Genomic DNA, 17951 nt, shown 5'->3' with positions numbered 1-17951 from the left:
ATTCTCTTCTTCTCCCCAACCCCGTCTCCCTCACCTTGTTCTCCTGAAGCCCTTTACCCTGTTCTTTACCTTCCTCTCTCTAAATTACCCCCCGAGTCACCAAGGGGCTTCCATGGTGGCTCAGGGGGTAAACAGCCTGCCTGCAATACAGGAGACCTGGGTTTGATCCCTGGGTTGGAAAGGTTCCCTGGAGAAGAAAATGGCAACCCACTCCAGTATTCTTGCCTGGAGAATTCCACGGACAGAGGAGCCTGGAGGGCTACAGTCCCTGGGTTAGGACTGAGTGACTAACTTTCACTTTCATGCTAGATAACACTTATTCTTCAACCTCTTGAGTCATCATCATCTTAAACACTGGTTGACATCTTAGTGGACTAGAAGTTTTTCTTCCATTCTCTCTCCTCCTCCTTCCATTCTCTCCTCCTCCTCTCTCTCCTCCTACTTGCATCTCAATTTTTAAATTATTATTATTATTTTGCTGTACTGGGTCTTCGTTGCTGCGCATGGCTTTGTCTATTTGTGGGGAGTGGAAGCCACTCTCTCTAGCTCTGGTGTGTGGGCTTCTCGTTGCTTTGGCTTCTCTTATTGCAGAGCACAGGCTCTAGAGTGCAGGTTCAGCAGTTTCCGTGCATGGGCTTAGGTGCTGTACAGCATGTGGGATCTTCTGGAACCAGGGATCAAACCCACGTCCCTTATGTTGGCGTGTGGATTCTTAACCATTGGACCACCCTCATAATGGACGTTGCTTATAATTGTTTTAAATCCTTTGTCTACACCTTCACTACTATGTATTCCCAGCCTGATTACTAGACTGTGATTCTACTTCCTTTCTTTTTTGTTTTTCCTATTAATAATTACCTCATTTTTCATCAACTTAGGCTTGTTTTGTAAAAAGCAATTGACTAAACTTTTCCATGCCCTCGATGTAATTTTCCACATGACCAAACCTGTCTGATAATTTGTCAGTCTCATTTATTTTCCTGGGGACAAACTCCCTCACCCCTTAGAGCCTTCAGCTATCCTGCTGATCAGGTCTAGCTGTTCCCTGGGCCAAGGCACAGCTGGTCTCCAGATATTCTCTTAGCCAATACTCAAGGAATTCCGTCCCTGTCTCCCCTGGGTTGGGGTCCCTGTTCCTGGATCCCACATCTTCTTTCTCAGCTCCTGGTTTTAGTTGAGCACATCCTTCAGGAGTTTCATGAGAAAAGGGACGTGGGTGGACAAGTTATTCTGAGATATTATGTGTCTAGAAAAGTCCTCATTTCACCATCACATTCAGTTGATAGCCTGGGTTGGTATGGAAGGAAGATAGATGGTAGTCGCTCAGTTGTGTCTGACTCTTTGTGACCCCCTGGACTGTAGCCCACCAGGCTCCTCTGTCCATGGAATTCTCCAGGGAAAAATTCTGGAGTGGGTTGCCATTCTCTTCTCCAGGAGATCTTCCCAACCCAGGGATCAAACACAGTCTCCTGTGTTGCAGGCAGCTTCTTTACCATCTGAGCCACCAGGAAAGCCCCAGGTTGGTATGGAAGTAAGTCAGAAAAAGACAAGGGCTTCCCTGGTGACTCAGTGGTAAAGAATCCACCTGCCAATGCAGGAGACACCGGTTCTATCCCTGATCTGGGAAGATCCCACATCCCACGGAGTAACTAAACCTGTGCCCCACAACAACTGAACTTGGGCTCCAGAGCCTGGGAGCCACCACTGCTGAAGCCGGTGCACCCTAGAGCCTGTGCTCTGCGATGAGAGAAGCCACTGCAATGAGCAGCCTGCGGCTGCAGCCAGAGAGCAGAACCTGCTCACCACAACCAGGAGAAGCCTGCACAGCAAGGACGCCCCAGCACAGCCAGAGCAAGTAAGTAAAATTAGTTGTTGAAAAAGAAAGACACCACCATGTGATATCACTCAGATGTGGAATCTAAAAAATATGACACAACCGACATACCCACAAAACAAAAACAGATTCATAGGCATAGAGATCAGCCTTGTGTTTTGCAGGGAGGGGAAAGGCGGGCAGTGGATGAAGAAGAGAAGGATTGGGAGTTTGGGATTAGCAGAAGCAAGCTATTATATATACAAGAAGGTAACAAGGTCCTACTGTATAACACTATATTCAATATTCTTTGATAAACCATAATAGAAAAGAAGATGAGAAAGAATATATATATATATATATATATATAACTGAATCACTTAGATGTATGGCAGAAATTAACACAACTTTGTAAGTCAACTGTACTTCAATAAAATCTAAAAATAAGGAGGCACCAAAAGACCAGTCAGAGGCTTTGAGTACCTGGGCCTGACTTGTCCGTTTGATGAGCTACATTCTAGGACAATCATTCCTCCTGACAGCTTGTCTGCTACAGACCCCTAGATATATGCATCTATCGGTCATTTCTTTGGAATTACCTAGTTCCTCCAGAGAAACATTCTCCTATGTCCTTGTGGCATTGAAGCCAGAATACCAATACAGGCTTGATTCTGCTGCTCCGGAGCTGGGTGGGAGAAAGGTGCTGGAGAGTTCTCAATTTATCTGCAGACTCAATCCCCTGCTTACCCCTTTCCTAGGTACACCTGGCTTCCCTGAGCCCAGAGCCTCTGATTTCTCGTGGGAGTAGGAGGAACGGTCACCCGACTGCTGAGGACTTCGAGGTCTGCCTACTCCTTACCTAGACTTTGAGACTGCCCCCATGCTGCCGCTGCTGCCGCCACTCAGTGGCGAGCCCCCTTCTCCACCCCACGTCCTGGGGCACTTGGTGCCTCCAGTCCCTAACCCTCTAAACTGGGGGAGTGTGGAAGAAATCAACTTGCTTCCCAGTGCCCTTCCCAGCTGTGAGTGTGGAGATTTGGTATTCCTCCTCTCTGCTGGGAGAAGGGCATGGCACCCCACTCCAGTATTCTTGCCTGGGAAATCCCATGGACAGAGAAGCACGGTGGGCTACAGTCCAGGGGGTCACCAAGACTCAGTAACGACTGAGTGGCTGAGCACACACGCCGCTCTGCTAAGTCACGTGTTCCTCCTCTAGCAGCTTTACCTCCTGGATCTCCGTGTTGAGATCCAGGAACACAGACATCTAAGTCCCTCAAAGACAAAATTCGGGTTTCTATTCTGGTTCTCCTGGAGGTTTCTGTAGTTTTCAGGGAGTGAACAGAGTGGTGACATCTTTCTTCTACCACCTTGGAAAGCCTCAAGCTCAGTCTCAGGGTGGATAGCCGTTGACCTGGCAGCTGAGGCAGGGAAAGTTATTCTTGGCGGAGGGCATGGTGTGTTCCCAGGCAAGAGGAATGGAAGCAGACAGCATACAGCTTCTCGCGACTGGAAGCAAGCTCAAGGGAGAGGAGGCTGGACAGGGGCCAGGGAAGCAGGTCACGGAGGGCCATGAGGGTGCCAAGAAGTTTGTCACTGATCCTGGAGAAAAGGGGAAGCCTGAAGGAGAGCAACCTCGTGACCAGATTGGCCACTTGGGGAGCAATACGGCAGGTGTGCTCAAGGGAGTCGGGGGCACACACGCCTGGGAGGAGAGAGACCCACCGCGGGTTATGGCAACAGTTTCCCCGTGAGAAACAGCAGCAAGAAAGGGCACTTGAGCAGCGGCGGTCACTGCGCAGAGTCAACAGGACCGACAACTAACGAGCGGGGCAGCAGGGCAGTGGAGGAGTCTAGTTTGAAGGTGGCATGGCACCCCACTCCAGTATTTTTGCCTGGAGAATCTCCACGGACAGAGGTGTCTGGCGGGCTGCAGCCCATGGGGTCACAAGGGGTCGGCCACGACTGAGCGACTAAGCACGGGTGGCAAGATTGTCCACAGGGACGGGGAAACGCTGGAGGAGAAGCGGGTATAGGGGCGCTATACTTGCATTTTTATTACATTCGTCCAAATCCGGGGCGACCAAACCGGTATTATATGGTTGCGGTCAACATCCACATAGCTATCTGAGTCTTGCTTTTTTCTCTTAGAAGTAATTTCCAAGGGTCAACAGAATCCTCTAAGGTCCTCTTTCATTTGGCCACAGAATATCCCATCGTGTTAATGTCCCATGTCCCACCTCCTCAGGACTCTGTTCCGGGCACTCTAAAGAGGACTGTAGGAACTCCACGGTGCTCTTGGCAGGGTCTGTGATTGGCCTCCTGCTTCCTCTGAGGCTGAGGACCCCTGGAGAGGTGGGTCAGTGGCATCCGCTCCATCCGCTCTGCCACCTGAAATGAGAGTGATGAGGAAGCATGCTTGGCCACACAGCCTGTGGCTCATCCACGCCCCAAACTACCTCCCAATCTGATCCTCTGGTCGCCAAACAACAGTGACCCTACCAGATTTGGAAGGAGCAAGGCCCTCCCCCTCCCCTCACCTGGGCCCTCTCCCCTTCTCAAACAGCCATGCTGCTTTCTTCTGCCAACCATCCTCAGGAGTGGCCCCATTCAGATCTCCAGAGAGGGTCTCAAGGTGCCTGGGGTCAAAGTGTCATCAGGGTCATGCCTAAGAATGGTGGGACCCACACAGGGAAGCAGGTGGCCCTATGGCAGGGTTAGGGGAGGAGGAGCGGACCAACGGTTGTTATGGCAACCAAGACTCCCAAGATGGAAGGAAGGGAAAAGGCGGCCCTGCTTAAGAGTTGCCATGGCAACCCAGATCCTTGAGACCAGCTCTGAAGACAAAAACCACACACTCCCCACTTACAAAGAAGGTACCTGGGAGTCCTCAGGATTCTTTGCATTTCAGAGAGCTGAATGGAATGAGTCAAGGTCTCCTGGTCCCACAGTTGACTTCAGAGACTTTTCAGAGACAGGAAGGCTTCCACTTTTCTTTGGGAAGACAGCCAGAGCTTGGAAACCCCTCAATTCACTCAAGAAGCATCTATTGAGACTACTGTATAGCAGGGACACTGTGATAAACAAGACTCAGGCCTTGTTCTTAAATGAGGAAACTGGACGTTTAAACATCGGTGCGAGGCTGTTGTTGGTGGGAGTGATGGTTCAGCCTTTTCTGGAGACGGTTTGGCAGCATCCATTAAAATCATAGGGCTTCCCTGGTGGCTCAGATGGCTGAAGAATCTGCCTGCGATGCGGGAGATGCAAGTTCAATTCCCGGGTCAGGAAGATGCCCTGGAGAAGGGAACGGCAACCCACTCCAGTATTCTTGCCTAGAGAATCCCATGGACGGAGGAGCCTGGCGGGCTACAGTCTATGGGGTCGCAAAGAGTCAGGCGTGACTTGAGCGACTGACAGTATTAAAATTACAAGAGCACATTTGCTGTGATGCAGCAATCCCATTTCCAGGAGTGTGCCTACAGAAACATTTGCATCTGAATCTTGTCACTACAGCGTTATTTGTCACAGTAAATGGTGGGAAACACGTGAATGTCCCATGAGGCAGGCTAGCCATCTAGATTTGGATGCAGCTATACGTGCTGAGGACACATATAAATATGTGTGGAAAGCAGAAGAAACTGTTAGCGGTGATCACCCCAGTGTAGCGGGACTGACCAATGAGATCAGAAACTGGAGGGTGGGGCACGGGGCTCTTGCTTTTCCTTCTGAACCACATTTGGCTGTTACAAGAATGCACATGTGCATGTTAACTCGCTTCAGCCATGTCCAGCTCTTAGTGACCCTATAGACTGTGTAGCCCACCAGGCTCCTCTGTCCATGGGATTCTCCAAGCAAGAATACTGAAATGGGTTGCCATGCCCTCCTCCAGGGAATCTTTCCAATTCAGTGTTTGAACCCGTGTCTTTTACATCTCCTGCATTGACAGGTGGGCTCTTTACCACTAGCACCACCTGGGAAGCCCCATTACAAGAGTATAGATTTATAATTTAAGGAAACCACCAAATACTTGGGGAATATGTAGGATGGTTGGTGGGTGGTCCCATAACTTCGTGGCAAATAGATGAGGAAAAAATGGAAACAGTGGCAGATTTTATTTTCTTGGTCACCAAAATCACTGTGAACAGTGACTGCACCCAGGAAGTTAAAAGATGCTTGCTCCTTGGAAGAAAAGCTATAACAAACCTAGACAGCATTTTAAAAAGCAGAGACATCACTTTGCAACAAAGGTCCACATAGTCAAAGCTATGGTTTTTCCAGTAGTATGACAGCTGGACCGTGAAGAAGGCTGAGCACCGAAGAATTGATGCTTTTGAACTATGGTGCTGGAGAAGGCTCTTGAGAGTCCCTTGGACTGCAAGATCAAACCAGTCAATCCTAAAGGAAACCAACCCTGACTATTCATTGTTAGGACTAAAGCTGAATCTCCACTATTTTGGCCACCTGATGCAAAGAGCTAACTCACTGGAAAAGACCCTGATGCTGGGGAAGATTGCGGGCAAGAGAAGAAGAGGGCGGCAGAGGATGAGATGTTAGATGGTATCACCAACTCAACGGACATGAGTCTGAGTAAACTCCTGGAGTTGGTGATGGACAGGGAAGCCTAGTGTGCTGCAGTCCATGGGGTCACAAAGAGCTGGACATGACTGAGAGACTGAACAACAAAGGGTGGTTGGTGCTCTGATGAGATTTATGGAGGTGAAAAATGTGTGTATTGCTGGCTATAGGACAATGCAAAGAGCCACACTAGAGTGAGAGAAGAAAAGACAGGCGGGTAGGAAGAAGTGAGGTCAAATTTCATCAGAGGAAGGCATTTTAAAGGGATGGCAAAAGCAAAGACTGGGAAGCGTGGAAGTCCAGGTGTGTTTGGGAACTTCAAGCAGATTCCATGCAGAGGTGGCAGAGATGGGTTGGGGCCACAGACCTCCCCAGGGACAGGGGAGAGCCATCTCAAGTGTGGAAGCCAGAGAGGGACGTGAGAAGAGCAGAACCTAGACAGATAGCCCAGAGGGCTCCTGTGTGGTGGGCAGACTCAAGGGGAGACATCCCTGGGGCAGAAAGGCACCTTGAGAGGCTGCTAGAATCCCTCCCATGGGGAGAAGTGATGGGGACCCCCCCTGAGGGCAGATGGAGGGCAGGGAATTCCTAGTAGCATTTCACAAGTAGGCAGGGTAGGAATTGATGTGTTTAGAATCCATCATCTATCAGGGCCAGATGAGCCTCCTCCACTTCAGTTCAGTTCAGTTCAGTCTCTCAGTCATGTCCAACACTTTGCAACCCCATGGACTGCAGCACACCAGGCTTCCCTGTCCATCACCAACTCCAGGAGCCTACCCAAACTCATGTCCCTTACATCAGTGATGCCATCCAACCATTTCATCCTGTCATCCCATTCTCCTCCTGCCTTCAATCTTTCCCAGCATCAGGGTCTTTTCCAATGAGTCAGTTCTTCCCATCAGGTGGCCAAAGTATTGGAGTTTCAGCTTCAGCATCAGTCCTTCCAATGAATATTCAGGATTGATTTCCTTTAGGATGGACTGGTTGGATCTCCTTGCAGTCCAAGGGACTCTCAAGAGTCTTCTCCGACACCACTCTTCAAAAGCATCAATTCTTCAGCACTCAGCTTTCATTACAGTCCAACTCTCACATCCATACATGACTACTGGAAAAACCATAGCTTTGACTAGATGGATCTTTGTGGGCAAAGTAATGTCTCTGCCTTTTAATATGCTGTCTAGGTTGGTCATAACTTTTCTTCCAAGGAGCAAGCGTCTTTTAATTTCATGGCTGCAGTCACCATCTGCAGTGATTTCAGAGTCCAAAAAAATAAAGTCTGACACTGTTTCCATTCTTTCCCCATCTATTTGCCATGAAGTGATAGGACCAGATGCCATGATCTTAGTTTCTCTGAATGTGGGGAAATGGAGGCCCAGAGAGGAGAAATGAGGTAGTCCCTGCTTTTATGACTGAGTTTCTCCTGGGCAACTTGGAGGAGGCGGCTCAGTCCTGTGAGGACCTGGCCTATTTAACATCTGATTCAGACAATCCCCAAGCGAGATGGGATGGACCAAGGGAGGCCTGCTGCCCAAGAAGCCTCTGTGGGAAGAAGACAGGGAGAAAGACAACTGTGATGTCTAGATGGCAAGGGTCCCACTCGAGATCCAGGCCTCCTAGAGGGGAAGTGTTCCGGGCATCAGACTCAGACATGGCTGGCCTGCAGGGAGCCTCGGCTGGGCGGGGGCACTGGGAAGGATGGCAGGTGGTGAGCACGCTGCCCCCAAGAGCTGGCAGGAAATGTCTCTGTCACCTGCCTCTCTGGTGCCCTGCCGCATGCCAGGGGACAGGCACTGTGGTGGCCCAGACAGAGCATGGGACTCTGGAGTCAGCCCCTGACATCTAGTGCCTTCCTGTCCTGCCAACTGGGTACACTGGCCTTGAACTTGCCATGTAACAATCCCACGTGGGAAAACTGACAGAGGCTCAAGACTCACTCTGAGAAATGCTGCAGGGAACGCAGCCCTCCTCCTGGACAGGAGAAGGGGAAAGCCCCCAAGGGATCCCTGTTGCCAAGCTGCCAGTGTGGCCCCGTTTAGCAGATCAGCTAGAAGGAAGGGTGGTGATCATTGCCCTCCCTGAGCTGTGCATAAGCACAGAGCAGGTGGCGCGCCTCCGCACACGATGTCCTCTCACTTAAAAAGAAGTAAACACTGGGGCAGGTGCAGCTATCCCATTTCACAGAGGCAGCAGACGAGTTCTGATTCAGGCCCCACCAGCATCACACCAACCTTTGGACAGCAGTCCCAGCAGCTGCTAGACTAGATTCAGATCTGTTACCACTGGCCCAAAGAGTTCTGCATGAGGAAACATTCTCCCCTTAAACAAGTCTGGGAAATGCTACAAATTCTTTCCTTCTTTAAGGGAATCACAGTGCCTCCTAAGTTATCAAAGGCTCTTAGAAGTCCCATAGTAATGCTGTTTAACACAGCATTTCCCTAACATATGGCTTCCCTAGTGACTCAGGCAGTAAAGAATCTGCCTGCAAAGCAGGAGACCTGGGTTCGATCCCTAGTTCGGGACGATCCCCTGGAGGAGGGAATGGAAACCCACTCCAGTGTTCTTGCCTGGAGAATCCCATGGACGGAGGAGCCTGGCAGGCTGCAGTCCATGGGTAACAAAAAGTCAGACACGGATGAACAGCTAACACTTTCACTAACACACTTTCATGGCCTCTTTTACAGTCTGCAGAACCTGAGCTCCATGAAACATTCTGACAAATGTGGATCTGACCAATAGCAGCAGAACTCTAAGGTGGGATTTCAGACCTTCAAACAAAAGACAAATCCTTGGGCAGAGTCTTCCCTCAGTCCCTCAAGTCACAGCAGAAGCCTCTGCTTCCTCCCGGGCCTTGGAACAGAGAGAGTGGATGAGGCTGAGGTCTGCGGGACCCCGAACTGCACCCTCAGCGGGCAAGGGGAGGACCAGATGCTGGCTGTGGCAGGACTTGTCTGCAGCTCTGGGACCAGGCATCCTCGGGTGGGCGGGCCAGGTCAGGCATCTGGAAGAGCCAAGGCACAGATGTTCCAGCCACTCTTGGATTCCAGCCTGGGCTCCTGCCTTCCCTAATTCCAATATTTGGCTGCCGCTCTCGCCTAATTCATATTCCAATGTCAACACTGTGTAATCTCCCCCAAACACTGACAGCCTGGAGGTGGGCAAGGGGAAGGGGCAGCTGACAAGCAGCGACAGAGGGACCAAAGGGGAGGCGAGGAGGAGGTGAGCAGGACCCCACCCCACCCCCCCACCCAGCCAGGCCGGTAGCACCTGCGAGCTTTCCTGGAGAGAAGAGACTGCGGCCCTAAAGGCACCCAGTACTCACCTGTGCTGATCAAGGAGGCCATGAGGTGTCGGGGCCAAGGGCCTCCCATGCTCAGAGAAGGGGGAACCAGAGCCCACTTAGATGTTGGGCTGGGCTGCCCAGGAGGGTGGGTCTTGTGTGATGGCCAGACAGAGAATGTGACCGCAGTCAGGGGGCTAGGGTCTAGCTCCAGCTCTGCCTCTTAACTGGCTGTGTGACCTTGGGCAAGTCAGTCAACCTCTCTGGGCTTCATTTCACTTCAAATGAAGAAGTTGCCTATCTCTGGGGGAAGGCAAGAGAGCATCAGGAGAAACAGCGTGGGCCTGACTGCTGAGCTGGCTCTGTCCTGGCTCTTGACCTCACCTGACTCTGGTATCCTCATAGGTAAAATGGGAATAATGATGCTGGGATGAAATGAGAGAAGGCGTGCAAAGAGCGTGGATCTCTACGCGGGCTGTGGGGGCGGGGCAGGGTATGGGGCAGCTCGAACAAGGTATGCCTGCAGTCATCTTCTCCAGGCCCTCACTGAACCGAGCCTCATGTGAGGTCTATGAGGGAGAGACTATTGCTAACCCATTTTACAGAAGTGGAAACCGAGGCCCCGTAACTGGCCCACAAATCACACCGCTGGAGGGCACTGATTCTGTCTGACGCCGAAGCCTCCGGGACTGTTCTGTTGTTCCACACTGTCTTTCTAAGCTTGTAGGGGTGGTGAAGGCGTGGACCCGGGCCCTGGAGGAGCCCCATCATCTGGCTGATGAGGAGTGAGGGGTGGGGGCACGGGGGTGCAGGTCCGGGGTGCCGGTGCAGAGCTGCAAGGCGGCCCTTGAGCTTGGTCTCCCTCCTGCCCTAGGAGCCCGTCTCCACCCTCACCGACCTCTCGACCCCCAGCCCCACCCTATTCCTCCCAGTCATTGCTGCCCACCACCACCACCCTCCCCAGGCCACCCTCTGCACCCCATTCCCAGCCAAAGGCTTCCCTAGTTCTGACCACAAACTCCCTGGAATTCAGGGACCTCCACCCAGATTTTCCCCAGGGCTGCATTCACTCAGACTTCCTGAGGAGGGCTACTCATCAGTATGCACAGAATTTGCATGCAATTTGCATACACTCCTAAGGACCTGCAAGGCAGCTTTCCAGTGAAGTATTATCGAGGCTGCTTTCCCCTCCTTATCTCTCCATTTCTTCCTGCTGCTTTGAACCCACCCTCGGGCACTGCTCCCTGCTTTCCTACTTCTAGATGTGTAACTAAACAAGAGGAGGAATTTTTTTTTTTTTAATGACAATTGCCATTTACTGAGCACCTGTTATGTGACGGGCGCTGCCCCTCACAATTACTCCCAGAGAATCGCTATTTGAGGGGGTCTGAGGGAACCCAGGGAAGAGGAGCCCCCTTCCCAGCCTCTCCTCAGAGCCACCAGAGAATGACTCAGGCAGAAGAATTTCGAAGGGCCTCTTTAATGTTGGGAAAGCTAATTCAGGGGGCTTCCCGGTGGCTCAGTGGTGAAGAATCTGCCTGCCAGTGCAGGAGAGGCAAGAGCCGCACGTTCTGTCCCTGGGTCGGGAAGATCCCATGGTATAGGAAACGGCAGCCCACTCCAGGATTCTTGCCTGGAAATTTCCACAGGCAGAGGAGCCTGGCGGGCTACAGTCCATGGGGCTGCAAAGAGTTGGACTCAACTGAGCACAGCTCACACACGTGAACACACACACACACAGCTGATTCAGGACAAATATGCCTCAGGTCTTGTGGTTTCCTAATTCTGAACAGAACGGCATGGAGAGGATATATGCTCTCTGCAGGTGGGCAGATCCCCCAAAGAGAAGCGGGGAAGGGGCTGGGCTGCACACTGTCCCAAGTTCACCATTTACAAACCACCCCCCGGGAAGACTGGGATGGGGAGCCAAGACTGCCTCGAGCGGATGCTCCCTCCCTGTGGAAGGACACAGCAGCAGCAAGGGAGCAGTGTTCCCCTTATTTTACAGATGTGAAAACTGGGAAGTAATGTAACTTCCCCAAGGTCCCTGAGTAAGGAAACTGGGGGATCGGCACTGAAGCCCAGCACTGCCTAACTCCAGAGCCTGTGGGCTTTCCATATCACCAGAGTCATCTCTTTGAGCAAAGCACACCGACCAGGGAAAGGGAACAAAGAGAGAACGCAGAGAAGAGAACAGAGAGAAAGCTGCAAGTGTCTGCATGTGGGTCAGCCCGCCACTGGGGAAATCCACCCCTTCAGCGCCAGGGCTGGGAGGGCCTCTGGGCCATGGAGTCGTGGCAGGGGGGACAAACTCTCACACATGCCCGCAGGGGCGAGGCAACCTATACAGGAGTCGGTGGGCAGGGAGACAATAGGGAGTGGTGGGGACTGTGGTCCACCCCACTGCGGAAGGCCCGACTCCAGCCCAGCCCACCTCGATCATGCAGCAACAAAGCCCAGGCCACCAGATCTTCTGATTTTTCAAGAAATGTTAAAATCAAATTATTACACAAAATCTCCCCTATCTGTTTAGGTTGGCTCAGCATTTGAGAGAACGAACAGATACTGTTGAGGCAAGCAAAACATCACTTCTTCTTGGCTGCAGCCTGCTCACCAGTCTACAACCGCAAAAAAGGCCTGTCACCTCAGAAGTGTGCTCGGTGAAGTGAGAGTTCCTGAGCTCCAGGGGTGGCCGCGTCCCTGTCCCTGCCACCTCTCAGGCCGGAGCAGGAGGCGCTCAGGCAGTCATGGGGAACATCCTTGGAGCCCATCCCAGAGCTAGCAAGCAGAGAGCCGGGCCCCGTGATTCCTAGCTCAGAGCCCCTTCCACAAACTCACAGCTACTCACTGCCTTTTTTCCTTTTTCACTTTTTATTTTGTATTGGAGTATAGCCGATTAACAACGTTGGTAGTTTCAGGTGAATAGCGAGGGTCTCAGCACTACATATACAGGTATCCATTCTCCCCCAAGCTCCCCTCCCACCCAGGCTGCCAATAATATAGGGCAGAGTTCCCTGCTCTATACAGCAGGTCCTTGCCCGTTATCCGTTTTGAAGATGCTACTTGCTGTCTTCTGATCCAGGAGCTGCATCTTAAATTACAGTCAGATCTCTGCGGTCTCAGGTTAGAAATCAGCATTTTTAACAAGGCACCCCAGGGAATTCTCACGCACACGAATGTGTGGAAACCATAGCAGGGGGACTGGGAGCAAAGACGGAAATGTACAGGCATAGATGAGTGCCCTGTGGACCAGCCATGTGACCGGAAGTCACAACCTCGCTAAGCCTCAGTCTCTCATCTTTAAAAGAGACAGAATGTTGATCGCTTCACATGTTTGCCTTGGGGAGACCCTAGTAAGGTCAGGCACACAAAAACGTTTTTGTCAGCACACAAGCAGTGGTTTTTTAACCTGCAGGTCCCAGTCAATAAATGGGTCACAGGATCAATTTAACGGGTTTTGGGACTTCCCTGGTGGTCCAGTGGCTAAGACTCTGCACTCCCAGGGTAGGGGGTCCAGATTTGATCCCTGGTCAGGGAACTAGATCCCACGTGCTGCAATGAAGACTGAAGATGCTACGTGCCACAACTATAGACCCAGCACAAACAAATATTAAAAAAAAAATTTTTTAGTGGGCCTTGATCCATTCTATTTTTAGTGAAATAGAATAAACAGTAGAAAGACTATTGTCTTACAGAACTTCATGGAACATAAAGACACATGTGGGAATATAAGCACATATGGGAATGTTGGGTCACAATTCATAATGTTTTTGTCCCATGAGTGGTCAAAGAAATTTTTTTGTTTAAAAAACACACTGCTCTATGGGAATTCCCTGGCAGTGCAATGGTTAGGACTTGGCGACCTCCCTGCCAGCGACCTGGGGTTCGATGCCTGGTTGGAGAAGTAGAATCCCACAAGCCACACGATACAGCCACCAAAAAAAAAAAAAAGAGACATACACTGCTCCACACATAGTTGTAAATCCTCATGACCTTGTATGATGCAATGGTTTCTTTGGACATGACAAAAAGCACAAGCAACAAAAGAAAAAAACAAACTGGGCTTCATCAAACTTAAAACTTTTGTGCTTCAGAGGGCATTACTAAGAAAGTGAAAAGACAACCCTCAGAATGGGAGAAAATAATTACAAATCACATATCTAACAAAGGCCTGTTGTGCAGAATATTTAAAAGAATTTTACAACTCAACAATAAAAATGATAATCCAACTTTAAAAAGGGGGAAAGTCTCCACAGACATTTTTCCAGAGAAGATACTCAAATAGTCAGCAAGGCTGTGAAAAGATATTCACCATCATTAGGCTTCCCAGCTGGCACCATTGGTAAAGAACCTGCCTGCCAATGCAGGGAGAGGTAAGAGATGCAGGCTTTGATCCCTGGATTAAGAAGATTCCCCTGGAGGGGGGGCGTGGCAACGCCCTCCAGTACTCTTGCCTGGAGAATCCCGGGGATAAAGGAGCCTGGTGGGCTACAGCCCATGGGGTCACAAAGAGTCAGACACAACTGAAGATGCAGGGAGCCACCGGGAGGACCTCCACCCGTGACAAAGGTCATGAGGAAGGAGGCTTGACATACGCAAAGGTGGGATCGAGCCTCAGGAGTCCCCCTGGAAATTCTCGAGCATCTACCCCCATAACCAGAGCCTGCCTACTTTACTACTTTGTGCTCTCACCTACACCTCTGACTTTACGGGGGGCTGTCCCCCACCACCTCTTTCGGAGAAAGAGTTAACTTAAAGCTCCAGTTAATAATAATTCCTGGGCATGATAGGAGTGTTCCAAACTTACAAACTCCTCTGAAGTTTCTCTAGCCGGCCTGACAGGCTTGTCTGGCCACATGTGATTGCTCACAGCCTCCCAGCCATGAGAGGCACGAGATGCTTTAAACCTTCTAAAAACAGGTTCCTTAGAAAAGTTAGAAAACCATTAGTATAAGTAGAGTGGGCTGATTAGAAATTGTATTGGTGAAGGGTTTCTGATTTGTTGAGCCAATGTTTGTTGCTAAGTCTCCACATCCCCTGCCCTTACACACATTAATGAATATATAGAAGAAATAAGTATTAACCTTTGATATTAATCACTTTAGACCTTAGGCTAAGTAAATTCTTTCCTTAATTAAAACCCACTACACCCTCACCCTATAGGAATGTAACTTTTATCTGGTACCTTCGGAAGGTGGAGTCTTTTTTAAGAATAATCACCCCTGGAGAAATAAGTGTCCTGGTTGACTGATCGCTGTCACAAGGAGAGGGTCATAAATTGTCAGCAGGTGCCCTGGCCAGAAGATGATATAACACCCCTAAGACCTCTGTATACATTTGTATGAAGCACCTGACTTTGATAAAAGTCAGGACTGCTGACCCCGCATGACTTTTGCATAACATCTCAGTGTATAAAAGTAGGCCATGGAAAATAAACAATTGGGATCAGTTTCTCGAAATACTGGTCTTCCCATGTCGCTCTCTCTCTCAAACTCTGGCTGAGTCTCCATCTGGAGCGTGGAACCCACCAAGCTTACTAATTATGCCTGGGCTTCTAAGATCCGACCGGGGAGGCCTCAGTGTCTCCTCTCCTTCGGGAGAACGGAAGGATGCCTGCGGCCTATGTAAGTGGTGCAAACTTCTTGTCTTGAAGTTTTATTGGTCTCTCGTGTAAACCAAGCTACTCAGCCTCTTTTCTCCACTGAATTTTTCTACTGAGCTATCCTCATTCTATTACTCTTTATATCTCTAATTAATATCTAATTGAAGCTATTGTATCCTGATCCTCGCCGACGCCGTCCCCGCTTCAAACTCCCTGGATCAGCCGGGGCTGGACCTCGGCATGAAGCAACTTAGCACACACACATACACATGATTAGTTGTCAGGAAAAGGCAAATCAAAACCACAGTGAGATACCACTTCACACCCACTAGGATGGCTATCATCAAAAAGACAGACGGTGACAAGTGTTGACAAGGATACAGAGAAATTGGAAGCCTCATACATTGCTGGTGGGAATGTAAAATGGTGCAGCCACTTTGGAAAACAGTTGGGCATTTCCTCAAAAAGTTAAATATAAAGTCACCATACGATCCAGAATTTTTACTCTTGGGTATGTATATACCCAAGAGAACAAGGCATGAAATACTGATTCACACTATGGTATGGATGAACCCTGAAAACATCATGCCAAATGAAAGAACCCACATATTGCATGATTCCATTTATGTGAAATGCCTAGAACCAGCAAAATCAGAGGCAGAAAACAGATTAATGTTGGTCTAGAGGCAGGGGGTCATGGGGAATGAAGGTTAGTGGTGTTGGGGTTTCTTTGTGGGATGCTAAAAATGTTCTAGAACAAAATAAGGGTGATGGCTATACAACCTTATACGTATACTAAAAACCCACAAAACTGTACACTTTAAAAGAGTGAATTTTATATAAATTAGTTCTCAGAAAAAGCAACACTGTTCTAAAACATTATGGGATCTATTGATGCTAAAGAAGATGAGATAGGAAAGAAAATAAAGAGACCAGGAAGAGAGTGCTAAGATTGTGAAGGCCCTGGAGGGCTGCAGAGGGACGTCGTGTCTCCACCACGCGCCCTCTGCACAGCCTGATCAGCGGCACGCCATCGGAATGCAGGACCCAGTGAATGGGGCTCATACACTATGGACGGTATTTGTGACCCGTAACAGTCTCATTGAGCGACAATTTGGCAATGTCTGTTAAAAACTAAAAATGCTCACACTTCTGACCTCAGACTTTGTGTTTTAGGATGATAGCCTTCAAAAACACTCCCAGAAGGGGGTCACCATCAATACAAGTACATTCATTGCAGTGTTGTTTGAAACTGAGTACATTATGTTGAGTACGTAATAACTAGCAATTGAGAGATGATTAAGTAATAATCATGATATACCACATGTGGAATACTGAGCACAGGTAGATATTTGAGAATTATTATTAAGTAGGGGCATAGGGTATAAAGACAGCAGGGATCAGGGAGAAAGACTCATTTTTTCATAGCAGAATTCCAGCTAATAAACAAGGTAGTCTCAAAGTATCTCTCCTACCCCCAAGATACTTATTAATTACAAAGGAAAAGATAGTTTATAAGAGAGAAATCCAGCAGTTGCCACCTAAACCAAGTGATCAATGTTAACATCATCTATCATGTGACACATGGATAATGTGTACCCCCTGGGAAAAATGCATTACTGGGACTTCCCTGGCAGTCCAGTGGCTAAAACTTGGCCTTCCAATGCAGGGGGCTCAGGTTCAATCCTTGGTTGGGGAGCTAAGCTCCCACATGCTGCACAGTCAAAAAAACAAACCATAAAACAGAAACAATATTGTAACAGTACAATGAAGGCTTTTTAAAAAATGGTCCACATCAAAAATCTTAAAAAAACAACAATTTGGGTATTCATGCCTATAATGCCTAAACTCCGGGAGTTGGGGATGGACAGGGAGGCCTGGCGTGCTGCAGTCCATGGGGTTGCAAAGAGTCGGACACGACTGAGTGACTGAACTGAACTGATGCCTACAATGCCCAATCTCAATCTAATCATGACCAACAGACAGCAGATAAAACCAAACAAATGGATATTCTATTATATAAGTGACCTGTACTCTTCAAAAGTGTTGAGAGAGACAAAGAGGGACTGAAGCTCCATCCCTGACCAGAGACAGCTAAGTGGACCTGAGACTGAGACGCAGTGTCGATCGTAAATTGGATCCCAGAGCAGAAAAAGGTTATTCATGGAAAAGCCAGTGAAATCTGACTAAAGAGTGTAAGTTAGTTAACAGTATTGAACCAATGTTCATTTCTTAGTTTTGGTAACTGCATTATGGTTATGCAAGATGTTAACATTAGGGAAAGTTAAGTGAAGGATATTAAGGGTACTCTGTACTATTTTTACGACTTTTCTGTAAGTCTAAAATTATTTCAAACTGAAAAAAGTTTCAACAGAAAGAATATTGTAGTCTTATTTTTGTATAAAAGAATCATAATCTGGTGAGCATTTGCTGGTTGTCTTCTGTACTGGGTGGAACAGCGTTTCCCCCAAAATTCACAGCCATCTGGAACTTCAGAAGGTGACTTTGTTTGGAAATAGGTTATTTGCCGATGTAATTCATTGACATGAGGTCACACTGGATTAGGGTGGGCCCTAAATCCAAACAACCAGTGGTATCTCTATAAGAAGGCCCTGTGAAGACACACGCACACACTCACACCCACATGCATGCACGCACACACGCACACACACACACTCACATGCACA

General features: G+C 49.1%; 1 long non-coding RNA gene across 1 annotated transcript; it reads left to right on the top strand.

Annotated features, from left to right (window-relative positions):
- Nucleotides 1-1692: 1692 nt before the first annotated feature.
- Nucleotides 1693-11234, top strand: LOC113905369. Its single transcript, XR_003514643.1, has 3 exons — nt 1693-1855; nt 2572-2655; nt 9067-11234. It is a non-coding gene; the product is annotated as an uncharacterized LOC113905369 (long non-coding RNA).
- Nucleotides 11235-17951: the final 6717 nt, after the last annotated feature.

This window comes from Bos indicus x Bos taurus, chromosome 15 (genome assembly GCF_003369695.1).
Source record: "Bos indicus x Bos taurus breed Angus x Brahman F1 hybrid chromosome 15, Bos_hybrid_MaternalHap_v2.0, whole genome shotgun sequence".
Taxonomy (NCBI): Eukaryota; Metazoa; Chordata; class Mammalia; order Artiodactyla; family Bovidae; genus Bos; species Bos indicus x Bos taurus.
This window is presented reverse-complemented; position numbering and strand designations above follow the sequence as displayed.